Source organism: Myotis brandtii, unplaced genomic scaffold (assembly GCF_000412655.1).
Source record: "Myotis brandtii unplaced genomic scaffold, ASM41265v1 scaffold115, whole genome shotgun sequence".
Taxonomy (NCBI): Eukaryota; Metazoa; Chordata; class Mammalia; order Chiroptera; family Vespertilionidae; genus Myotis; species Myotis brandtii.
The window spans coordinates 737693-765521 of record NW_005353967.1 but is presented as its reverse complement, the minus strand read 5'-3'; positions in this window follow the sequence as shown (position 1 = coordinate 765521).

Sequence of the window (27829 nt, the reverse complement as noted above, 5' to 3'; positions counted from 1 at the left end):
TTAAAGCTTTAAAGCTTTTAGATTAGGCATTATATTCTAAATCTAAATATATATAAAAGGTTAAGTGACCAACCATACATCCATACATCCAACCATCCGGCCAGCTGGCTGGCTGGTACATATGATGCACACTGGCAATTTAAAAATAAACGTTGACTTGCGCATGTGTGATACATATAAAGCTCCCATTCATTGAATTTCTTAATAGTATACTCCTTTGGGAATGCCATGTCATAAATTAAAATTGAAAGTATGTTGATTACACCTACTGAGAAATCTTAATAGTAAATGGGGTCTTTGCAATGGTACTAGATTTATTATAGAAAGATTGCAACTTAACATAATAGTAGCTGAAGTATTAACAGGATCTGCCGGGTGTGGGGAGGGACGGGGGTAAGGACTGTGGGAGGTTTGCTGGTCAGGGGAGGGACTGCAGGAGGTTGGCTGCTGGCCCCAAGGAGGGAGCCAGCCTTCAGCCCCACCTGGAAAAGGGGCCACGTCCACTGCCACCCACCCCTGGTTCCCAGTCCCAGCTCGGGGGATCAGGGCCTGCCAGCAAGGGGTAAGGTCTGCAGGTGGTTGGCAGGCCGGGGGAGGTTGACTGTGGGAGCACACTAACCACAAGGGGGAAGCTCCTGCATTGAGCGTTTGCCCCCTGGTAGTCAGTGCACATCATAGCGACTGGTCGTTCGGTTGTTTGGTCATAATGATCGTTTAATATATAGATAATGAGATCTAATACCTAAAAGAGGAGATTTGACACAAATACAAATACCTAGGCTACACTGTAAAATGAAAATAATATAAGAAGCTTTTTAATTAATTGAGTGAGGTAGAGTTAGCACAGGTTTTTAATAACAACTTAACAGTGCATACCATTTAGCCAAATACAAATACTGGCTAAAGAGTTCTAGGCAAGGGAATAGAATGGGCAAAGTCATAGTGGAGATGATTGATGGATGGAGGGATGGATTGATAGATAGATGTATGAATATCTGGAGGAATTTTAACTTTATTTGACAGAAGGTCAACACCATTGAAAATATTTAAGTAAGGAGAAAGTAAGAATTGGTATGGAGTGCTGGAGGCAATGGCATGTTGAGAAAGGCTCTTCAGAAAGATAAATATACCCTTAGCCTAAAATCAATACAATGGGAGAGAAGGAAGTGAAATAGTGTTACAAAATTTTTGACCAGATTAGTTGGAAAAAGGGAAAGACCCTTAAGATAAAGTCAGAAATTACTGAAGATATAGATATGAAATCATCTCCACAGTAGTAATATCAGAAGCAATGGGAGTTAATCAGATCATCATTTATGATAAAATCAACTGTCATTTATGGAGGTCAACAGATATAGATTAAGCAAGAGAAAACTTAATAGATATGATGGCATGAAGGATTTGGGGGAGAGGGTGACAAATTTCAAGGTATATGATTACCATGAAAGCAGTCATTCTCAAATGGCCTATGTGTTATCATAGGGCCATTGGAAACCTATTGAGTTATTATCAGTTTCAAAGAAGGTTCTTAGTAATACACATGCCAAGTATAACCTTTCCTAATAGAAGAGAAAGAAAAAGATGGACTACAACAAAGTATGTACAACATGATATTCAACTCTTGACATTTAAAAACAAAAAGCAATATTTTTCAACTTGAGTAGGTTGTTTAATTTTTTTAAATTATATTTTTATTGATTTTAGGGAGGAAAGGAGAGGGAGAGAGAGGTAGAAACATCAATGATGAGAGAGAATTATTGAACAGCTTTCTCCTACTGGGGATTGAGCCTGCAACCCGGGCATGTGCCCTTGACCAGAATCTAACCCGGGACCCTTCAGTCTGCAGGCCAATGCTCTATTCACTGAGCCAAACCAGCTAGGGTTGTATAATTGTTTTCTGACAAGAAACCTAAGATTCTAAATAACTCTTCCAAAGATGGTGAGCTATCCAGTAAAAACAGATGGACAGAAAGACAACATTTAAATCTAAGAGGAGCCTATAAGCTTCAGTGGCATTTGAAATATTCATGGTGTTATCAGAAGCTTAGCCTGCACTGAATCATGGCTGGTTTGTAAAATCAGTCCAACTCTTGCCTCATCTTCCAAACTGACTGTGGATCCCATACAAAGCTTAGAGAAGAGCTGGGCTGACTCTGCTTTGTTTTGTTTTTTTAGCAACTATTGACTGTAGGCATCAAATTCAATTCTCCATTGCTCAGTTCCTTCATCTATAAAATGGGAATGATAGTGCCTACATTGAAATGGAGTTGTGTGGGAATGTGGGAATGTTTATATATATTTTTAAAACACAAGCTTTTGTTACTGTTTCTGATACCAGTTTCTTTCTACCTTTTTTTGGTCATTATCTATGCAATTAAATCATGGTCTTAGAGTGAATATTTGAAAAACAGGACCAACTCTGAGAAAGTCCTTTTCTGTTCTTTAATTTTATGATACTTATGTAGTAGCTACAATCTCCACCAAAGGGAAAACAGGTCAGTTGGAGGATACAGATTTTTATTAAAGCAATAACACATTATAAAAATAACACACAAAAAATCTTTAGGGTTATGGGGTCATTTTTCATTCTCAATCGAGTTTTAATTTAAGGGTTTGTATGTCATTGTTTGGATTATTTTTTTAATCAGCTACTCTAACAATAAGACTAACCCTGACACATTACCCAAAGTTATAAAGATTATAATTTAGGTTACTTTTCTTCTAACCTATGCATAAATTGTATCATATCTTAAAAAAAATAAGTGCAATCATTGTGTTCTTATGGAAGGGGAAGAAAGAAGCCCTTGTAGCATGCAGCTAGCATTGTACAATTTCCTCCTGGCTCCCTGACACATGTGCGGCTGTTGATGTTGCCATTGAATATTTCTCCCCTGCAAATGGCAGTATTATGAAGGGAAATTTCATTGTTGGACTTTCTGTGACTCCCTACAGAAGAGAGTACACTTAATCATTATATTTTGCAGATTAGGTAAGGATTCATCCTTGCTTTTTCTTTTCCTCCAGCAATTTAATATTGAGGTTGGACTATAATATTATAACTAGTAATATTATAATTAAAAAGTGACTTATGAAAGTGCACCATAAACAAGGCCCTGTACCCCTTAGCAACTAGTGTTGGTGACTAGATAGAATAATAATACAATGTCAAAATAGTATGATTTTTTTCATTGATTATTCCTGTTTTTATTTTAAAATATAGTTAAACATGCAGTTATGTTGGATAATGTGGGAAGAGTGGTACCTGGGGGAGAAGAAGGATGAGACCATGTTAACATGCTCTGCAACTGTATCATAACGGGTCACAAAGTATATCTTTCTATACCTATATTTTTATTTATCTCTAAGTGCACTGCCATTTTGTTTTCATGGCTTTTTAAGGTAACATATTTATCATAATAAATGTGATTTCTTATATGCTATGGAATTGCACTGAACTTCAAAACAGTGATTCCTCTTAAAGGAATTATATAGGGAACAGCAGAGTTCTTCTGAGTCAGTATTGATATTCAATAAAACTTGTTTTCAAAGTCCTCAGGATGCCATATGGGATTTCTATCTTCCTGTACTTCTTCCTCAGGCACTAAAATTTCTTGTCATCTATCTTCTTGTCTCTGTTTCCTTTTTCCTTTCATTTTATACAAAAAATTTATTCCAGCATGCAAACCATTCTTGCACACCTGACCTGCTGCTGGACATCGATAGGATACTGAGGATAATTAGTGACAACAGTGGGGAAAAATATGTTCACAGCCACAAGACAATCAGAAGAGGAGATATCCTGATAGTTGGGAAATATACAGCTCTATTGGGGTTCAACAAGATTAGGATGAACTTCTTTTTGAAATAAATTCACGTCAGTATCTTAAGGACGGTTTTCAAATTAAACTCTAGTATTATATAATCAAGGTCCTTGCTCACCAATTACAAAGATTGTAGATAGATATAATAAATTTTAAGTGGCATTCATTCTCTACTGTGAAATGTGGTGTCAATCAGATTTTCCTCCTATCTAGGTCTCAGCCTATCTTCCAATAGCAGCGACTGCTTGCTCTCTGCCTGATAACAGTACTCTTTAATAATAGCTAGAATCTTCAGAGTCCAAGTCCCAGGGGGAGTCAGGAGCTTCTCCCTCTCCTCTCTGTCTTGGGCCACTTTCCAGTCACTCAAATTTCTTGACTTATGTTTTCTGTATCTCATACTTTCCCAGATAATTGGCACTGAGACTGTGCGTTTTTTTAAGGGATTCCCCCACATTCAGGCCACATGGATGTGGTCTGCCTGTTGTCTCCAAGATAGCAATAGTTCAGCTTAGAATAGTTTAACTTCCTTATAGGAGATACACATGGATAGAAGATTTTTTTTTCTTATACTTAGTCCTTAGAAATTGGGTCATAAAAGAGAAGCTCCTTCATTGATTATGACTCTGGGTTATTTAATCATAATTGTCACACATGGTGACATCCGTGGCACAGACCAGGTTTTGCTATGGCGAGCCAGGATAGTTTCTTTTCTAACAGTGCTGCAATGTGAGAGAAATACCATTCTTTGTATTGAGTAGCCTTCTTGTGCTCAACTCCTTATTTCCTTAGTGTAAGAACTTAAATAGGAAAATGTGCACACATTTTCCAAGGACACACAATACCATGAAAACAAAGAAAAATGTGACTCTATGTGTAGAAAATAATCTATATTTTTAAATATAGCATGCCATTTCCATCAGTGTTTTAAAGATCTCATGGCCAACATCTGCCAAAGTTTGGGCTCTAAAGGTGTCATTGCTTTCTGATGCCCCAAAGTCTGCAGGAAGTTTTCTTCAAACATGCGACCTGGGAATGAAAGTTTAGCTCTAAGCTAATCCTTGAAAGTAGTTACTTTCTTTTTCTTCCTATGACTTGAGGAATCACTGCCTTTTCCCTGTGCAGTGGAAAACTTGAGCTTTCAGCCACGCCAATCTGCAGTCTTTTCTCATGTATCATTGTTAAGTCTTGTTGTATAAGCTGATTTATGCTATATAATAATGACAAAGAAATTATCCCTAATGTAATCTTTATTTCTAATCAGTGAGTAATTACTGAAGGAAAGGACAAACACTAGGAGATATAAATTTTGATTTACTTTGTCATTGAGTGTTTTATCATTTAGACTGATTCATTATATCTTAAAAAATAATGAATATTAATATTAATGAGCTTGAGCAATCTGATCCAGTGAAATCATATTTGGTGTATACCCCATAAAAACATTTGGGTGGAACATACAGGGCACACATTCTTTTTCTTTAAAGAAATAAAAATGAACATGCATAGATTTATGTTTTTCACTGTTTTTTATATTAGCTATATGTGAGTTGTCCACACCCAAATCTCACATTCAGCAGATAAGTAAATATGATATTCATAGTATATATATAAATATAGTATTACATAGGTCTATAACTATCTATCATCTATCTATCATCTATCTATCATGCTTGGCTCTGCTCTAGAAGTCATGTTTTGGCTCTTATGTCAAAAAGACATAGGGAACGTTGGGTTCTGGTTCTTTACAAAAAATCCCCAAGGAGTTTTTTAGAAAATGTGATGAATACAAAATTTTAGGCCTGTACTTTTTTAGGAGAAAGAGTAGCTTGGGGAAACTTTTATACTGGCATTTAATAAGAAGGCCTGATAAACCAACTCAAAGTTAATTATTTTGCTAGTTAAATTATTTTCCTTGGAATAGTCTATCTCAGCATGGTGTGTAGAAAATCTCCATCAAAATATTCTTGGGAACTTTGCTGAAATCCAGATTCCTTCTGATTATCTGAGTCCGAATCCCTGGGTAGAGTTGCTAGTATCTGTATTTTCTTGGAAGCAATCCCAATAATTTTATAGAATGGTGGATATAAACGATTTTGCTAAACTTGTAACCCGGTCAAACAGTGCCATGAAGAGGTTAGGAGTTTACTTAGCATGAGGCATCTTGGTTAAGGTTAAGGTTTCCCAGTTACTAAAAAGGTATATGATTTGGTGAGATGAGATTTAAGGGCATAAGGACCAGAGAAAATCATTAGCTGGTCAATAGGCATAATTACATTTTTCTCTGAAGGAATTGAGGAGGCTGGGTAGGGGCAGCCTTTTTCTTTCCTCGGATGCAGGTGGATCACATGCTGTTCCTGAAGAAAAGAAAGGTCGCTAAACAGCAGGCAGGGATACGAAAGTTATGAGCAATTTGCCCCCATTGTTGTATCAGGTCTATTGATAAAACAAAAAGCAGTGATTTGTGCATCTAGCACCCCAGCTATTCTGAGAGGGCTCTCCAGAGGACTGGCTTCTCTCTTGCCAGTCTTAGAGCTCTGATGGGAAAGGTACAGTCTAGCCACCTAGAGGAGAAAGGAAATGGCAGCATGGGCTGGCAGATGCTATAGAAACTCCCCCCTGCACAGCAGAGTGAATGGTTGAAAACATCCAGCTCTCAACATTCTGGGAGGAAAAAAAAACTTATCCATGCATCCAACACCTTCATGTAGGCCTCGGATTGACCTGTTGGCAAAGCCACAAACAAGTCCCAGCTTAGAGGGCACAGTCCTCTTAGCATAATTAGGCTTGACCTTATGACGCTCCCTAGATCTTATCTGGGAAGCTAATGGACTGAGGGAGATGTAGCAAGTGCTGCCAAAACAAGTGAAACTCACAAGAACATTGTAACTATGGTGACCACTACCTTGTTTACCTCTGGTTATAAAATAAAGGCTCAGCTTGCCTCTGGATCTCTCTCTGTGGCCTCAGCCAGGCACAGGAAGATCCACCTAGGTCCTAGACCCAGCTTATTCTCTTTCATCTATTCGCCGCCCTCACTCAGGCTTGTGAACCCTTGGCTGAGCTGGCTTGGCACACCTTCCTGTCTCTGTGGCTACCCAAATAGTGAGCACTTTTCTTGTCAGCATTGGAGCTATGCTGAGTCTGGTGAATAGCCACCTCCAGAGTTCAAAGTAATCATCATCTCTGCTGATCATTATGTAGTCCTCTGGTAGTGTTATCAGTGATTGTTGTGTAATTTAAAGATTGTTTTTTTATGTTTTCCAGGTGTACCATGTTTGAACAGGGATTGCTTTATAATTATACTAGAGGCCTGGTGCACGAATTGATGCACAGGTGGGGTCCCCACGGGGGTGGGGAGGGGCCGGATGTGATCAGCCCTCTGGGCAGAGGGTGGGCAGTGGAATGCCCTTGCCAGCCTGGGATCTGGATCCACCCTGCTGACATTTGTGCTGGTTGTTGGGAGCCACCTGGCGGCCACTTTTATATTGTTTCTTCCTTGCAGAGCATCTAGGGAGAGGAAAAAGCCACAGTGCCTGAGGGCAACTTTCAGGAGGCCAGCAGCGCTGTCAGGATCATGCCAGTGGCGCTGGTCCATCGGTGCCTGGCCCGTTTTCCAGAGATTGAACCTGCAGGACTACTGAGGGAGTGAGTGGCTGCTGTCAGGCTGGTGGACCGCTGGAACGGGTCAGTCAACTGAGTGGCGCTACTGCTGTGGGAGCACACTGACCACAAGGGGGCAGCTCCTGTGTTGAGCGTCTGCCCCCTGGTGGTCAGTGCGCATCATAGCTACTGGTCATTCCAATCTTTCCAGTCATTCCAGTCGAATGGTTGTTCGGTTGCTTAGGCTTTTATATATATACATAGATTTAAAAAAACAACAACAAAAACACACGATATATGTTGTCAGAAAAAGGCAACACATCATGTCCAGGCAGAGGCATAGTTTTTTATTATCATTTGTATGCAATTATTGTTTCACTTTTCTAATTTTATGGGATTGTTTGCAACAAAATAATTTAAACACAATATGTCACCCTCTCAGTATCCTGTTAATATACCTTGGCTATCATTTGTTCAAGGCAGATTGTAGAGATTAGGATCTTTGTATCTACTTAAAATCTATGATATGCTTTCAAGGTCATTTAAATTACCCCTGGTAGTATATGATCATTGGGTTAAGTATTTTTTAAATTTTATTTTATTGTTTAAGGTATTATAAATAGTAGTACATATGCCTCCTTTTTTCCCCCCATTGACCTCACTCCTACCCCCAGCACTTGCCCTCCCCCCCCCACCCCCACCAGTGTCTTGCGTCTGTTGGTTGTGCTTATATGCATGCTTACAAGTCCTTTGGTTGATCTCTAACCCGCGCCCCCAACCATCCCCTACTTTCCCGCTGTAGTTTGACAGCCTGTTCAATGCAGTGATTTTGAGTTCTGGTCTTGCTACACAGAAGATATTCCTCATTATCCAAAATAAATTGATCATGAAAAAGCCCATTTGATGTGAACCTAATTAAAAGTCTCCGTATTTTTATCTAAATAATGATTAGGCTCTACCTCGAAAAATAAAACAAGAATCTGAAAATAATGTCATATTTAATAAAATTTATTTTATAATAGTAATTATGAATAAGTACAGTGAATAAATGGTAAATCTTATGTATAACAAGAGTTTCCATTTGTAAGCCCCCAAATATTCTCTGTTAGTGATAAAGACCATCCTTAACTCTATGTTGGAGTTTTGCACAATTAGAGCTTGTCACCATGCTGATGGAACTTTACCATCAAAATAAAATTTGGTGGAGAGAAATCCCCACTGCACCAATGAGATTTCTTATGAACTTGACTGGGAGACATTGGAGACTTGAAATTCATTGGCATATTGGGGTCTCTGTCTTTGCACCTGCATATCCAGTTTTATTACCAACATTGACTGAGTTTAAGGCACTCAATTTGCATTCCGTGAGCTCTTGTGTATGGGAACTATATTCTACACTACTTCTGAGATGCTGTTTGATGATCAATACAGAGATGGACAGGTGCCCAAGGAAGGTTTCTGCATTATCATTAAAATTGATACTGATTTTGTCATTTTAGAATAATAGTGCTTGTTTTTATTTCCATTAATGGCAAAGCAAATAATACCCAACACCAATATCCCAAAACGTGCTGTTATTATAGGGCAGAAGTCGGTCAAATTTAGATATCCCTAAATTTTTAGCACCTCCAACAGACTTTAGCACATAGTGGGGTAATAGCTTAATAATGAAGAAAAAAAAAACTTCACATAAATATTGACACTTTAGGAACACCTTGAATGCAACTTGTTACAACAGTTTTATATTGATAGAGTCATAAAATTTCTTCAGAATGCAGGCATTTATTGTAAATGGATTAATTTGAGAGACAATTAAGTTTCTTGCCAAATGGCAAATAGTCAATCAGAGCTAGAGAATGATTTCTGACCTTCTCTCTTTAGTCACCAATGAGAGTCACTTTCAAACTGTGAGCCTCACAAATTCACATTTTATTAGCATTATATCTGGGAAAAACAAAATCACAGAAATTATATATTCTAGTGTTTCTCTATTTTACTTTTTATGATTCTTTTATTTTTTTAAAATTATAGTTGACATTCAATATTATTTTATGTTAGTTTCAGGTGAGCAGCAGAGTGGTTAGACATATAATTTATGAAGTGATCCCCTTGACAATTCTGGTACCCACCTGGCACCATATATAGTAATTACAATATTACTGGCTATATTCCCTATGCTGTACTTTACATCCCCGTGACTGTTTTGTGACTAACCATTTGTCCTTCTTCACCCCTTCATCTTTTCACCTGTTCCCCAACCTCTCTACCATCTGTCAACCCTCAGTTTGTTCCCTCTATCTTTGAGTCTGTATCTCTTGTATTTTAAATTAATGCATATAATAAAATATTCTATAATAATATTTGCATGGTGAAATCCTATCTTTAAAAACATATAGTTCAATAGTAAAAAATCAACATATTTCATTATGCATTAATTCTATAAAAGTAAAATTTTTAAAGACTATATAATTTTAGTGACATGAAGAATACTTATTCTGCCATATCGTCTAGGAGTTTGTCTTGGTCCACATAATCTCAGAGTTTACATGGTCCTCACATTACTTGCAGTCATCTTAATGCTTTTGTTGTTGTTGCAGAGATTCTCCATTCTGAAGAATCAAATATTAACATATCATTGACTATCTGCACTCAAATAAAGACTTCCTCACCTCATTATCATGACTCACACTTATCACACTTACAAATTATGGACATCATTTTTTTTTAAAGTCTTAAGTAAATCAGGAAAATTTCACATTTATAGATGAAACTGAATTTTAATGTACATAATTTCTTTTGCTTGTCAATGCAGAGTGAAATTCATAAGGTAATTATGATATCATCAATCATAAATTTATATACTGCTTCCCAAGGAATATTGATTTTTGTCATAAAATTAAATAAAATGCTGATTCTAGAATATATAGTAACACTTCTTAACAAAAATAAATATATACTTATCTACTTTTTAATTTCCTGTTTTAAACTTTAAAACTTTATTCATAACTAAAAAGTACACATTAAAATAATGGTATAATTGTGGACTAGATGCAAAAAGGTAAAATCTTGAAAAGGTCTTAGGCTTTTGAGATCTAACTAGTAAGGCTACATGTAAACCTAATGAAACTCCGAAGCATGATGTTACATGGCAGGCAAACTTCTCTTTCTCTTTCTCTTTCTCTGTGACAAAGGCCTTTCATTACCTGTTCATGGTGTCGGATTTATGGCGCAGAATATAGGTATTTCTTGGAAAAAGGGAACTATTTCAAAATTACATAATTTGGATTTAGAATAAAATGTCCTATTCTGTTCACTGAGTACCTATTTTATTTTTTTCTGACTTTTAAAAAATGTCTTTATTGATAAAGGTATGACATATAATCTGAGTACCTATTTTAAATATTTCTTTCAAAAACAAAACATCTATAAAAATAACACTGAACATGCAATGGGCATTATTGCATGTCAGGACAATTGGGTAACATTGTTTATACCATAATACAGTTTTCTACCTTATTTTAATTTATTTTTAAAAAATATTTTTATTGATTTCAGAGAGGAAGGGAGAGAGAGAAACATCGATGATGAGAGAGGAATCATTGATCGGCTGCCTCCTGCACACCCCACGCTGGGGATTGAGCCTGCAACCCGGGCTTGTGCCCTGACTGGAAATCGAACCGTGACCTCCTAGTTCAAGGTGGATGCTCAACCACTAAACCACACCAGTCGGACTCCCCTATTTTTAAACAATGGCAAAAAGTTTAATAGTGCTTTTACTGCTACCATTGGTTCTGATGAGTGCTAATAACTGTTCAGTTTCTTTTTTAAGTTTCCTGTATTAAGTTTGAAGAATGCTAAACTGAAAGGGTTTAGGATTCATAATTTTAAGACAGACACTATGGCCCTGGCCAGACAGCTCAGTTGGTTAGAGTGTTATCCCAGTGCATCATGGTTGCAGTTTCAATCCCAGGTCAGGGTGCACACAGGAACAACCAATGGATGCATAAATAAGTAGAACAACAAATCGATGTCTCTCCCTCTTTCTCTGTTTCTCTCTCTCTCTCTCTCAATTAAAAAACCACCACCTCTACCACCACAAAAAATCCAGACACTATGATTATGTATCCTCTTAAGAAATTCACTAATGCTTACTTTTTTGAACTAGACAGAGAAGAGAAAGTATCACAGGAGAAACATGAAGATTTGAGGAATAAAAGCCAAGAGAATGTGTCCTAGCTCCATGACAGTGTGGGGGTGGCCTGCATGGCCAAATCACCAAACATTAGGAAAGAAACAGTACACTTCAGAAGATGCCACCTTTGGTAGACAAAGACAATCCAGACAGGATGCCTCTTGTATGCCAAGGTCATTGAATGAATTAAATTGTATTTCTATCAGCAGCTGGGGTGGAGACTCAAATTAGAAATTATACTTATTAAAATATAGAAAATTGCATTCCTTGCATATCTGAGCCTGTGGCTTGAAATTTATTTTTACTGTAGGGACATTTCTTTGGACTAGGATTCCTAGGGATATACTGAGTACTTTAGAAAACAGTAATCAGGCTAATTAATTCCTGGAAGTATACATATTTCATACTTACTGAGCTGAGCAAGTTCATCTTCCAATAACAAATTACTTAATAGGTCTAATCTACTTAAGCTTCATTTTAAATGCATGAGGTATAGAATATTGATAATTACCTTAATCAATAGGAAGAAGAGACAGCATGTCTAAATGATCTGTGACATTTTCATCATATTGGTTCAGCTTGTGGATCATTGGTGTGGCTATAATTTAAAATAATTCTCTTTTTCCTCTAAAAATTGTTGCAATCAATCAAAACAATATTGTAAAATATTTTAAGATTTTGTTTGCAGTTATTTTATAAGCTATAATTAAAACTTTTTTTACTTTAAATTCCTTTGTACTTTTATATTAAACATAGTATTACCTAAACTCATCAGAGAGAAAGATAAATACCATATAATTTCTCTTATATGTAGAATCTAAAGAAAAAAAATGAACAAAGTAGAAACGGATGTAAATTATGGCAGAGAGATTATAGTCAACTAGAGGCCCAGTGCATGAAATTCGTGCACAGGGAGGGTGTGTGTCCCTCAGCCCAGCCTGCACCCTCTCCAATCTGAGACCCCTTGAAGGATGTTCAACTGCCCTTTTATATGGACAGTCGGACATCCCTCTCACAATTCAGGACTACTGGCTCCCAACCGCTTGCCTACCTGCCTGCCTGATTGCCTCTAACTGCTTCTGCCTGCCAGCCTGATCACCCCCTAACCACTCCCCTGCCAGCCTGATTGATGCCTAACTGCTCCCCTGCTGGCCTGGTCACCCCTAACTGCCCTCCCCGCTGGCCTGGTTGCCCTAACTGTCCTCCCCTGCAGACCCTGTCACCCCTAACTGCCCTCCCTTGCCAGCCTGGTCACCCCTAACTGCCCTCCCTGTTGGCCTGGCCACCCCAACCTCCCTCCCCTGTAGGCCTGATCGCCCACAACTGCCCTCCCCTGCTGGCCATCTTTGACCATATGGGGGTGGCCATCTTATGTGTTGGAGTGATGGTTAATTTGCATATTACTATTTTATTAGATAGGATAATATTGTAATAACCAAGTATGGGGCTAGGTGAGTACTAGAAATACTGGAGGAATACTTTAGAAAATTTGTGATTGTCTAATCACTGTATACCTGAAACTAATACAGAAAAATAGTGACCATAAACTGTAATTGAAAAGGTTGAAGATTTGCTATTACAAATATCTCTGGCCCATAGTAGGCATGAATTATGTAAGTGTTGAATCAATAAAACAGGTATTCTGAAAAATATACTATAGATTCTTCATTCTTTTTCAAAGCCTAGTTTATCCACTTTAATTAGTACCTTCTAATAAAGTATGACCTCTCCTCAGTTCTCTTCCATTATTTTATGCTAAACACCACCTGTAAATTAAAAATAATACACTACCTTTCATTTTATTCTAATTACCTGCAAGGACAGAAATAAGATATTAGTGTGACATTTAATCCTACACAGTATCTAGTGCATAATAACTGTTGATATATCTGGTTAAACTTTATAGTATTCCCATTGTATTTTTAAAATATATTTTTATTGATTTCAGAGAGGAAGGGAGAGGGAGAGAGAGATAGAAACAGCAATGATGAGAGAGAATCATTAATCCGGCTGCCTCCTGCATGCCCCCTACTGGGGATCGAGCTTGCAACAAGGGCATTTACCTTGACCAAAATCAAACTTGGGACCCTTCAGTTCTCAGGCCAACGCTCTATCCACTGAGCCAAACCAGCTAGGGCTTCCCATTGTATTTGAATTGTATTTATTATTTTTCCCATTTAATCAAGAGGAATATTTTCAGTAACACAAACAAGTATGGCCTAAACATAAGTGCACTGAAAGATACTATATGGAATAATGTCAACTATATATGGGTTGAAAGTACCAATATATATTTCTAAGATGTTTGAGAATTAAGTAACAACAAACTAATTCTCAAAGCATTAAAATATATTATACTTATGACAGTATTACATTTCTCTACATATTGTTTCTTTAGGTATTTATGGATCTATTTGCTGTATGAAAAAATTGTAAAGAATTTATATTTTTATTTGTTTTTTCATTCATTAGAATAGCCATGGGTTATAAAGTGGGCATTCCATGGTTATATTTCAAGGTTCAGTGAATGATGCCAAAGTATATGCTCAATTAGGTTGTAAATGAGCTTGTGCAGTTTTTAAAAGGTAGAAAACTATGAGCTTTTATCACATGTTCATTGGACTATTAAAAAAAAAGGTCAAGATAATCAATCAGTTTCTATATTCTTTTAAGTTCCATAATTACAATTCAGGTTTCATTTCATATGATTAATATTTCAACCTAATAACAACTCTCCTAATTTCCATTATTACATTCAAGTCAATCAACAATGATCTTGGATGATTATAAGGAGTCCATCATTAGGTAGGTGCTGAATAAGGTCAAAGATATGTGCTTTTAAGAAATCACAGTTTAAATAGGGAGACAACAAAATGCACATTGAACCAATAAATAATAAAACAGCATGAAAGCACTATAATCAAGTACAAAATTGTGGAGCAAAAGTTACATATATGATGCCCTATCAGATTTTGCTCAGTGGATAGAGCGTCGGCCTACAGACTGAATGATCCTGGATTTAATTCCAGTCAAGGGCAAGTAAGTAGGTTGCAGGGTCCATCCCTGGCCCTGGTCAGGGCATGTGCGGGAGGCAATCAATTGATGTGTCTCTCTCACATTGATGTTTCTTTCTCTCTGTCTCCTCCACTCTCTCTGGAAAAATATCTTCGGGTGAGGATTAGCACACACACACAAAGTTACAGATATGAGAGTTTGGAAGAATGAAAGCTTTGTCAATATGGATAAGCTGAGGAAGGCTTACAGAAGATGGGAGCAAGACAGACCTCAATTGGAAATCAGCATCTGTGTAGGGACTCTGATGAAATAAGGAGATAAATCTTTGAGTTAATTCTCTTTAGTAACTCTCTTTCCTAGCCTTTATTCAAAAGATTCTGATTTGGGTTTTTGAATAACCCAGGATTGAACTTCAAAGCTGAATATACAATGTTTTCAGGAGTCACAGTTATATATATTGCAAATTGAAAACACCACCCAAAATCAGTATACGATTATTATTTGAACTATTTCTGCAATGTTTCTGAAATATTTTGTTTGCTTTATGTTTCTATAAGCATCAGAGCAATTAAGGCATCTCTTATATTTTCTTACTGTAAGAACAGATTTGTGTAATGGATGTTTAGCAGGGCCTTAACTTTACCTATATTTGTAAGAAGGTGTCTTAATGGTTTACGAATGTCAACAAAAAATAGATTCCATTCATGATGTCTTTCCTTTTTAGTATTTCTGTCAATCAATTCTTTTTGCAGCTGCTTTTACAGGCATTTCTAAAAAATTGATCAAATATACTGTAAAGATTTTCGCTTTCTATTACAAGATTTTTGGCACATAGACATTTAATTCCTATGATTTCACAGAATTACTAATATATAAAATTAGTAATGACCACTAATTCTCTGAGATACGTTCTTCATTAATTGTAGATTTCCATGGTGAGTAACACTTGGAAATCAGAATGGTGAAAACCTGTAAACAGGAGAGCTTCCTTAGGTGAGAGCAGCAGAGGGTGAGCAGTAAGGAGGGAACCATTGGCCTTTAAGCCCATTGGTTTTTAAATTGTGTGCATGTATTACTTTACTAAGAATAATAAATCAAACTTAAAATAACATTCAGCAAGTAGATTAAAATATGGATCAGTTCTCAAAGGACTCTGGAGAAATGTAAACAGTATTAATATCCTTATCTTTCAGAGATTGAAATGATTTAATTCCATTTTTCTAGTATTTAAATTTAGAAAGGCTCATTATATTATGAGTTTTGAAAGCAGATACATTCCCTAATTATCTTTGCATACCGAACCACTAGTAAGTACTTTCTATGGAGCAGGCCCTCAAATGTTGGTACTTTCCATATAGCAGGCACTCAAATATTGATAATGCATAGAGAAGGCATGATTAATTGAAATCACATTAGGATTCTTTTTTAAAATCTATTTATCAAATACTATGTAATAAAGAGGTAATATGCAAATTGACCATCATGCCCTCACACAAGATGGCTGCCCCCATGTGGTCAAAAGATGGTCACCAGAAGATGGCCTGCAGGGGAGGGCAGTTGGGGGCTACCGAGCCGGCAAGGGAGGGCAGTTGGGGGTGACCAGGCCGACAGGGGAGCAGTTAGGTGTCGATCAGGCTGGCAGGGGAGTGGTTAGGGGGTGATCAGGCTGGCAGGCAGAAGCAGTTAGGGGCAATCAGACAGGCAGGCAGGCAAGCGGTTGGGAGCCAGCAGTCCCGGATTGTGAGAGGGATGTCCAGTTTAGGCCCACAGGGATCAGGCCTAAACCGGCAGTCGGACATCCCCTGAGGGGTTCCAGATTGGAGCGGTGTAGGCTGGGTTTAGGGACCCCCCCCCTCCCCAGTGCACAAATTTCGTGCACCGGGCCTCTAGTTAATAATAAAATAAATAGAGAATATGTGACCAAGGTGTGTACAATGTTCACTTTTGGGAAGTTCTTTCCTTACAAACGGGTAATACATGCATTTATTCACACTTAAATATATGTTATGGGTGGATGAGTTTAAATCTTATATGTTATTCTTCTATATATTAAAGTCATTGCTATTTTTTTACATTCAAAAGAAAGTAATTGAACTTTCTGTAGAAAATATTTAGAATTTTATCAGCTATCATTCATACAAAGTAAATATATTGTCTGAAGTTTACCTACATTAATTATGAGCATTGATCTCTTATTCAAGGTAGAGACAGATGAATGTATCACAATGATTCCAAACAAAAATTCCTAAATATAGCCTGTATTCTCAAGAAATTAATTCTTATATTTATTTTTGCATGCTTAATGATATATGCTAACCTAATGTATTCTATGCTAAAATAAGCATAAGTTGTATGTTTATTTTTTTTTTCATTCTATCCTATTATTTTTGGAAAGGCTTATATTATTCACAATTAATCCTGATCACTTATCTTCTTACTTGTGAATCCCAAAGAGTAATGGTCATAGTTTTCCTGGACTATTGTCTCTCTTATATCTAGTGTAGAAGTCAGGAATAGCCAGATTTTGTCATCCTTTATTATGATTTTAAGCATATTTGCATATGTATGATGAATCTTAGATACTTCTGTCATCTTATGTAAATGCTTCTTTGCTCAGGGTCTTACTGACAGGTGAGCTTAGGAAAGATAGTAACAAGGACTTAAAGGAAAAATCATATTTCCACTAAGCCATCAAACCTGGAAGAGTATTGTTTGATAGGATGTACATGCAAATAAGGTCACTTGCTATTAACTTTTATTTTTCCTAAGGTATACCTGTTTGACTTGTAGTTCTGTATCCCTGCAAGGCTATGATTTTCTGAAGAGGGATTTTCTTGTTTCATGGAAAGATTGAAGTAGAAGAATAGTTTGTAATAAGAAAGAAGTCAACCTTTGCCCTCAACACAAAATAGACCTTCGCATACTTTCCAACCTCAGCAAAACTTGGAAAAATTGTTTAAAAGTGTGTGTACAGGTGAAACTCCATAACTTTTAATTCTGCCTGGGTCTGGAGACCATCAACATGAAAAATGAGTAGAAAACCTGTTGTAGAAGAAAAATTTAGCCTCTCTAAAGGAATGAATACATCTGAACTCATGTTTAGATTAAATAAGATTCTTTTAACTTATCCTATCTATACTAATAAAAGGTTAATATGCTAATTAGACTGGGAGACCTTTCAGGAGACCTTCCGGACGTCCTTCCAGACAAAGCCATGGTGGTGGGGCCGAGGCAGAGATGGTTCCAGCCGCCACTCAGTGCAGTAAGGCCTGGGGGTCCCGTGGCTCTGTGCAACACAGAAGAGGCCCATCCTGGCATCTCCACCATCTCACATGGAGGAGGCAGGTCATGGCAGGGGAGGGGAGTTGTGAGTGATCAGGCCGGCAGGGGGGGGGAGTTGGGGGCAATCAGGCCAGCAGGGGGGGGCAGTTGGGGGCAAGCAGGCTGGCAGGGTGGGGGCAGTTTTGGGGGTGATCAGGCTGGCAAGGGGGTGCAGTTGGAGGCGAGAAGGCCAGCAGGCAGAGTGGTTAGGGGCAATCAGGCAGGCAGGTGAGCGGTTAGGAGCCAGTGGTCCCAGATTGTGAGAGGCATGTCCGACAGGGAACGGGCCTAAACTGGCAGTTGGACATCTCCTGAGGGGTCCCAGATTGAAGAGGGTTCAGGCCAGGCTCAGGGACACCCCCATGCACAAATTTTGTGCACGGGCCACTAGTATTTCATAAGAGAACTAAATAGCTCAGAACTAATGGCAACTTTTCCTTGCAACCCCAAGTCCTGTTGAAGAGTTGTGAAAAATGATTATATACTTTTAAATTTCTGTTCAGGCATTTGAGCACATACATAGTGTCTTCCATATTATTACTGTGGATGAATGGTCTATGCTATTTACAATCATCAATACCTACAACATATAAGAGTCATCTACTGCCACCTACTCAAGGACTTTGTTCCATACTTCTTTCATATTTTCTTGATTCAATGATTCATTTTTTCCTCAAGCATCCTGTAATAACTTCTATACTTTAAAAAAAAAAAGAGTAACACAGTCATCTCATCAGCCCACAACCCTCTCTATCAATTGCTGACATTTCTCTGCTTCTTTATGGAGATAAATTCCTCAAGGGATAATCTATATTCTCCTTCTCTATTTCTTCTCCTCTCATTTTCCTTTGGATTCAGTTCAGTCAGACTTTTGTCTTTATCATCCCATTAAAACCACTTTTGCCAAGTCACCAATGACCTGAAAACTGCCACACTGAATGTAATTCAGGCTAGTCAAGTCTAATTCCTGCCCCCATGGTACTCATCCAATTGTTAGAATTTGGAGCAATTGATCAGCCTTATACTTCCTTCACTTGGTCCCTAAGGCATTATTTTATAGGTTCTTCTGCCCACCTCACCACCTGTTTTTACTGGGTGTCCTTTGCTGGTCTTGTCTCTCCTCTCCACCTTTTTATCCTGAGAATGCTCTATAGCTTAGTTTTTGAACTTCTTTATCTATAATCACTCCCTAAATTGTATCATCCTTCATTATGGCTATAAATTCTATCTCCATGCCAATGGATCCCAAATTTGTATCACTGAGCCAGACTACTCTCTGTCCCAGGCTTATATAAAGCCTATTATCCAATAAATTCATTTGGATGTTTAATAAACATCTCCTAATTAACATATTTAAAACCAAAGCCTTGATGTCGCTCCCAAACCCCCTTCTCTCCTCTGATCATCTCACAAGTGGTTATCCAATACTTCCAGCTCCTGAGATCAAAGCCTAGAAAGCATCCTTGCCTCTCCTCTTTTCCTCACAATCCACCCAAACCATTAGCAAATTCTGATGGTTTTAGCTTTTAAATCTATCTCCTTTCTTCTGCTTCTGCTGCTCCTACACTAGACCAACCTACCATAATTTATCTGACTCTATTGAAATACTAGTGGCCTGGTGCATGAATACATGCACATTGAAAGGAAATTAATTAGAAGAAATATTTTAATATTGCTATTTGCCCTTTCCCTATAATAGAAGTGTCAACCAAATTCGCGATCGACAATGACAGATCGAAACCCATGCATGTGACTGGCACCAGTGAGAGCTTTATATGTATCATGCATGCGTGATTCAATTTAGCCTTTTATATATATAGAATAAACTTGCTTAATTAGACCTGCTTTCTGATTTAGCTAAACTTTTTCCAGCCCAGTGAAGCACCCAACTTCTCTTTCAGGTAATTGTTAGCAACACAGCAGTAAATATCAACATGAAGCAGATTATTATTGTAGATCATGCAGGGAGCACAAAGGGTGAAATATTTAACTGCAGCAGTGTTTGTGTTTGACTATATTGTGCACATGAGAAAACCTGAAGTCATTTTCAAGGTCCACCATTTCTTACTTTTTTCAGTCGGGTCAAGTTGCTAAGCTTTTTAAATCTCTGTTTTCAGGCTAATGAAAAGAAAATAGGATTCCACTGAGTCTCCTATCTACCTACTCTAGGACTCCTGTGACGATCACATGAGATGAGTCACATGAAAACGCTTTATGGACATTTGGTTACAAGTGAAATGTTTCCACCTGGCTATAAAGCAAGTCGTGTCCTGTGCTGAAGAAATTGAAAGGAGGCTAGTTGCTAGGGAAAGGAAGCCAGGCATTGCTATGTGACATCATTACCTGGCACCCACAGCAACCATTCCTGGGCTGGCCATGGGGTCTCGGCAGCATTGGCTGTGATTTGGTGGGCTGTCACTCTGGGTTGGTGGTGGGGCCAGTGTCCCGCTTGGAGGAACCTGAGTGTTGCTTTGTGGGCACCAGGTACATACTGCTGTTTTTCTGTAAATGACCAGTGCACGTCATGGCAGCTCCTGCATTGATCATCTGCCCCCTGGTGGTCAGTGAGCATCATAGTGACTGGTCGGATGGGCAGAGGGACACTTAGCATATTAGCCTTTTATATATATATAGACTAGAGGCATGGTGCACGGATTCATGCACTGGTGGGGTCCCTCGGCCTGGCCTGCACCCTCTCACAATCTGGGACCCCTTGGGGGATGTCAGACTGCTGCTTTCATCCCAGTCCCCACAGGCCACACTAAGGGACCCCACCGATGCATGTCTTCACTGGGCCTCTAGTATGCATATAAGATCTTTGGTTAATCTCTTCCCATCCTCCCCCATTACCCCTTCCCTCTGAGATTCATCAGTCTGATCCATGTTTCCATGCCTATGCGTTGAGTATCTTCCCCCGGTCATCAGTGCGTGTCATAGCTACCGGTCAAATGGTCGCTTAGGCTTTTATATATATAGATAGCCTTACTAGTCTCCATGTCCCTTGTGCCTTATCTCTCCTTTATCACTATTTTCTACTCTATAACCAGATATAGACCTTAACATGTTAAGTGCCAAGCCTGTTTTCTCTTCCTTTCTGTTTAGCCCGCGATAACCGATTTCACCGATATGCTGGCAGCACCAGTGACTGACCGGTCCAGATGGAAAGTATAGTGTCAGTCATCGGTGACTGGCAGGGCACTTAACGTGTTAAAAATGAAGTCATCATTGTGTTATTTAGCAACACTCTCTTTCCTCCTTCTTCACAGTAAAAGCCCAATTTGGTGTATTTGCTATCTCTTGTTCTCCGCTCCTATTTCTTCCTTTGACTTCTCTATGTGATTCATGCCCTTGATATTTATCAAACAGATTCTCAAGTCAGAGTACCTGATATTCTCTCTGTTGGCCTTATTATGTATACACTAACTATTGACTGACTGAAGGAAGAAACTGAGGTAGATGGATTATGTAACCTGGCTAACAAAATATACTAATTTTAGGGCAGAATAAGAACTAAAATCTAATCTCTTTTTCCACAGTGCTTTTTCTCTAGGTATCTAAAATTTAAAATTCAAACAATGAATGTCTTCATTGTAGTATATAAAGTAGAAGCACTTTATATACTCAGATAGACATGAGACTTCTTTTTTGATTTTCTGGTTAAGTTTATCTTGCAACATATTTATTTTCAAACACTATCTGAATACTTTTAGTATTTAAAAAAAATCCCTTGCATAATCATGAATGTTATTGAAGAGCTTTCCTGATTGTAGGATGAAATTTTAATTGTGCTAGTTTCTTATTAAAACAATTAGCAACAACAAAACGATCTCACTATCTAAAGTTTTTCTTCGAAAAAGGAAATTTATGTAGATCATTGACCACGTGGAATTAAAATATAAAGAAACTCATTGAACATCATATTGATATGTGAACTATGAGATGTTTTATGCTTTAACTTCTGTAAAAAGTTAGCACTGAAACTGTCCATTTGGATGGTACCACAATTATTTCATGGAGCAATTCTCTTTAATTCCATATCGCCAGCTGAAAAGAACAAATTGTGTTTCAGTAAGAAAGAAATAGTTACATTCTTCTTCATTTCTGCCATAATTCAATTTCCTCTGCTGGCTGCTCCAGTCCACTCCTGACGGATCGCAGGCAGCAACATATGGCAACATCGAGAGAATTTGCAAAAGAAGTCTGCTGATGGTAACAAACAAATAAACAACAGGAAGATCCAACCGTCAGGAAGAATTAATAAAGCTGGCAAATGCTTGGTAAGTAGAGCTTCTCACAGCAAACAAAACCAAGTGTCTGCACATATCTTGGTTGAGCTTTTTTCTCATCAAGCAGAGCATATTAATCTCCAGGGCTGTACTGAATTTAATATAAGTTGCAAACATAAGCACTTATTACTAAAGCCTCCATATTTCTTGTGCTGGTGATTCCCCAAAATTGAACTACCAAAAACTAAATAGGTAAATTGTGGTAATTTTAGCAGCTTGCAAAATCTAATAATTTCTGCCTGGCAAGGAAAAAACAAACAAAAGAAAACATACAAAAATCACCAAAACATTTAGATGTAGAATGGCTAGAATATGCCTTCAATGTCTTATTAATAAGGGATTTTAAGCTTCTAGGATTGTTTGATGTGCAGTAAAAATAAGGTTATGTTTTGAAAATTAATTTGCTTATATAAATTATCTGCTAAGTCCCTTACTTTGTCTTTTAGCACCAAGTACTCCATTAGCTGTTTTTTTCCATTTCTATCATAATACAACCCTCCCCAATACTGTGGATTTGTGTATTAATAGGATTTACCTCTAATTCCAAATTTACACACACACACACACACACACACACACACACACACACACACACACACATCTGGTTCATTCTCAGATCAGTAAGGCTATTTTGGGTTGGAATAGCATGCTCTACTTCATGATGTATTCCATTCAGAAAGGTTGGCCAAAGGTCGGCTCAGGGCAGATCTCCTCTCTAGGGAGTAATTCTGCAATGAGTAGAAAAGCTGACTGCACACTGAGTCAGAAAACTTACGATTTGATTTGGTATTTTCATTACCTACCTACGATGACTCAAATCAGTTAACTCTCAGGGCCAAATATTTTTCATCTATAAGCATTCATGTAATGGGTACCCTGTGCCCTAAATTCCTTTAGACAATAACATGTAGGTAAAGACTTTATGGTTTGACTGGAAGGAGAAGATCTAAAGAACAAAATAAAGTGGTATATTCGCATTCTACTTATTTGGCTATGGACTAGGTTTTATGAAAACACCACAAAGAGAACAAAATCATCGTCAGCCACTGTAGTCAGTGATGACCCACACACTACTACTAAAGGTTGTTGGGGGAATTAATTTGAATAGAAAGAGTTGTTGTGCATTTTAAAGTGTAGATATTCAAAGTAAAGTATAAGATATAAATTGTAGACATGTGATTAAACACTGTTATATCTATAATAATAAAAGAGTAATATGCTAATTAGACTAGACATCATTCGGACATCATTCCGGATGTCCTTCCTGATGAAGCGGGGACCAGAGGGAAGCCAGCCGGGTCTCAGTTGCCTGTGGGCGGCCCAGGGGAAGCCAGCCCAGGTCCTGGGTGCCGGAGAGAAGCCAGTTCTGGCCGCTGGAGGAAGGAAGGCCTACTCTTGCACAAATTTTTGTGCATCGGGCCTTTAGTTATTTTATGAAAGCAGAAATCTATTGCTAAAATTTTTATATTAGATCCCCAGTTATTTCCTTTGAATTGAAAACATATAAGAGTAAATTCACCAATGAGCTAGTCTGCCTTTTGTTATCTGGTATTATAACTACAGAGCAGGTGGCCTTTATGGGGCTCTATGGCCTCTTCCAGTATTATGTGCTCTGCTTTCAACATTCACTTTCTGTTACTACCAATCAAGATTCTGTTTCTTTGGTATAACTTTTTTTTATCTTTCCCATTAAACAGGAAAGGTCACTTGACAACCAAATTTTGGACAATGGCCAAATGCCATTTCAGGCAAACCACCAGCACTCTGGAGAAGCACTGAGGGTCTTCATAAATAGTCAAAGTCAGATCTGTGATAGGATTGATTATGGTTTGTGTTTACATAGGATCTTTAGGGCTATAAATTCACAGACTTTGCAAATTTTACCTGTTGTGAAGGTAAAGAACAAACCAGAATGTAGCAATCCGCTGGCACATAGGGATTTGCTAGACTGATGTGTGATATTTAATTGAAAGTATAAGGGGTTGTTAAATTAGAAGAGTGCGGTTATGTGAACTGGAATAGTGCCAGGCTTCTTATTCTGCCCTGGGGACATTACAGACTCCCAAGAAGAGACCAGATTGCTGGTACCAAGGCTTACGTGTGAAGGACAGCACTGGAGCAAACTGGTCACTGGGGACAGTTACAGAGCAAGAGCTGGGATTTTATTTCTTACAATGAAATTGTCCTTGTCTAGATACCAACACAATCATAGGGTGAAGTGACCTAGAGAAAAGTTCCTTGTGTAAGCACTTTTTCTATTTTATTCTTTGGTTAAAAATCTCAGAACCGAAGATGAATTTTGGCTTAAATTTTATAAAGTGAATTGTTGTCCAAGTAAAGATAATATTAGTAGGGTTAAGGATAGAATTGCAAATAACTAACCACTTCAAATGAACGACACCTATTTCCAACTAGCTGAATACATTTCGATGACTAATTACTCAGGTGAGAGAACAGATGAGTTCATTGTATGTATTGGTGCTGAAGAAAATATGAAAGAGTAAAGGAGAAGGGTAAGGCAACAAAAATACCATCTTATAGACCATGATCGCAAAAGGCAGTTTTGTTCTTAATTTTTTCATAGCATTTTCCACTTCAGCATTTATTTTTATATTTTGTGTATCCTTTTTCAGATCCTTGCTATGATATCTTGACATGACTTCACTTCTACTGAGTGAAAAATGATGGTATTGGCATAGTTTTGTATTTTATTTCCATTTCATTCAAGAAGCTGTGGAAGAGAGAGGTTAACTGATTGACAGGTGGTAGTGTATGTCAGGAACCTTAGGCGAGGCTCTAGCACCTTTTCACTATGCTTGTTATTTTCAAATACTGCCATTGTAGTGAGAGTCATTACTTCTGGGCTGAACTTATATGGCCCAACAAACTTCTTAACATTTTTCTGTGTGTTGGCTCATAGAATTTCAGGGGTAGGAAAGAAATAGGTGGATGTGTTCTAGACATTGACATAAATCTAGAATGAATATAGCCTGTATTATGACAGAAACCATGTGTGTGAAGACTGCATTTTCCATCCTCACCTACAGCCGGGACTTGATGTAGGAGGTGTGTATCCCACCTTCATTACCCACTTCACCTCAAGCTCCCTCATTGACTTTTGGCCAGTGAAACATGAGCAGAAGTGACAGATGGTGTTTTTAGTAGAAAATGTTGGTTTTGCCAGTTTTCTTATTCATTTCCCTATGGCAAGAGAATAGCATGTCCTGAGTGGGCCTTTTTCTCAGCCTGGATTCTGAAATAGAAGATGTGTATAGAAGAACCACAGCCAACCTACTGAGCTGCCTTAGAAGCCTGTGAGACATAAAACTTTGTTGCCACAGCCTAACGTACCAAAAGAAAACCAATACTGTGCATCATGAAGAGTCTGGAAAACTAGTTCAGATCAAGGAAGGTCTTTAAGCTAAATGTTTAGACTTGATCTTATTGACAAGAGAATAAAAGCACAGGAAAGTTTTAATGAGGGGAGTATAAGCTCTATTTTACTTTTCTTTAGTGTACTTTCTCTTTTTGTTTAGTTATATTGAAATAACAACGGAATTTTTTTTTTAATTTTTAAGTAATCTTGCCGGAAGCCGGTCCATCCTTGCTGCTTGACACAGTCGCTGCAGGGAAGAAACATCTGCACAGCATATGTTTCAAGGGACCTGGCGTATATGGCATACTGTTCTTAATATGTTTGCTCCCCTTCTTAGCGCTATGTGTTTTAACCAAGGTCACCTCTCTGAGAAAGGTTGTTTCCCCAGGTGGGGATTTTTCCCTGGAGTTAGGGATTAATAGGACTAAGGAAGGGAATAAAACCCCTTCACTAAGTGCCAGGCAGGTAATTAATCATTTTAACTATGAACAATCATGCTTAAGCTACATAATCTTTACTTAGGATAATCTCCTTCAGTTACTTCCTTGTAGCTTAACAGAACAATAGAGTAGTGACCTTGGAATGGAGATCACAAACACCCTAACCTTTGGAATAGAATGGATAGGATTAAAATCAACTGGTATAAATACAGATGTAACAGGAGAATAGAGAGAGAATCTCGCTATGCTGATCAACTGAATGCTATCTCCATGTCCTTCCTTCTTCGCCGACTAAGTCCACACCTTTGGGAACCCCTGGACCTGCTGGGGCTGGACCCCAACATAATCTAAAAATCTTTTAATGAAAAAGAGTGGTACCCTACTACACCCTTTCCCAAACACAGGTTCTATTTCCTGGAGGCAAGGAATTTTGATAATTTATTTTGCACATTATACCATGTTTCTGCCATATTTCTTAAATATTTGTTCACTATGTTTTTATTTGCACATTATAAGTATTATTATTATTATATTCACTTAGATAGATGTGGCAGCTTTTTTAAAGTGTCTGAAAATCTTCGACACTCCTCCCATTGAGAGGTAGGGTCTCCATTAGATGCTCCTACTCTTTAAATCTGGGCAAATTTATGGCTCCCTTGTAACCAGTGCACGGTAAGTAGCAGAATGCGCATGACCTCTGAGGCTAGGTGTGGCCACATGAAAATGTATCTCTCTTGCTATGGGGAGCATAACTGAAAGGCAAAACCAGCTTCTGTCCTCAGGATCCACTGCCGTGTTCACGCTGAAAGGACACTTCCCATGAGCTGCTCTCAGCCAGTGACTGAATGCAGTAGGAAAGTAAGGCAGGCCAGTTCCTACCAGATGTGGGACTTGTTTGACAGGCAGCTTTGGCTAAAAGACTCCCCATCAACTTGTCTGAAACCTTCTTGGATTGTCTTGTAGTCAGAGATTCTGTCTACCCATCTTTTCTTCCTTCTCTCCCTCCTTTGTAGACCTGCATTGCCATCTGTAAATCTCACTGCCTCCTCTGGCTTACTATGCCTTTTCCTTCACAGGTGTGTCACCCAATAAATATCTTGCACATCTAAACTCCACCTTATGTCTGCTCCTTCCTCCTTTGTAGACCTGCATTGCCATCTGTAAATCTCATTGCCTCCTCTGGCTTACTACGCCTTTTCCTTCACAGGTGTGTCACCCAATAAATATATGCACATCTAAACTCCACCTTATGTCTGCTCCTCCAAAGACCCAAACAAACCACTAGGTCATAAAGGCTGGGTAGCTTTCTCCTTGTGTACAGGGCCCCTCTTTTTTGGAGTCTAATGCAGCAGGTAAGACAGCTGACTACCCTTACACTCTTAGGCTGGGAGGAAGTCCAGGAAACATGGAATGAGGAGAGGCCATGTGAAGGTCCTTCAGTGACTGTCCACAGAAACCCCTTGCAGTTACAATGTGAGAATGTGTTCTTTCTAGGAAATTTTGCAATCGTATCTTCCAGATATTCTAGGGGCAAATATATGGCTCTTTGTGATATGAGTTTTCAGCATACAGTTTTTAGAAAGTGTATATGTGTGAGAAAGTTCATGATTATGTATATATTTTCAACCACAGACCTCTATACCACAGACATTTATAACTAAAGAACTTAGCTAAAGCAGTTCCAATGTTAGCTGATGTGCTCACCACAGGAATATCTATCTATCATCTATCTATCTATCTATCTATCTATCTATCTATCTATCTATCTATCATTCTTT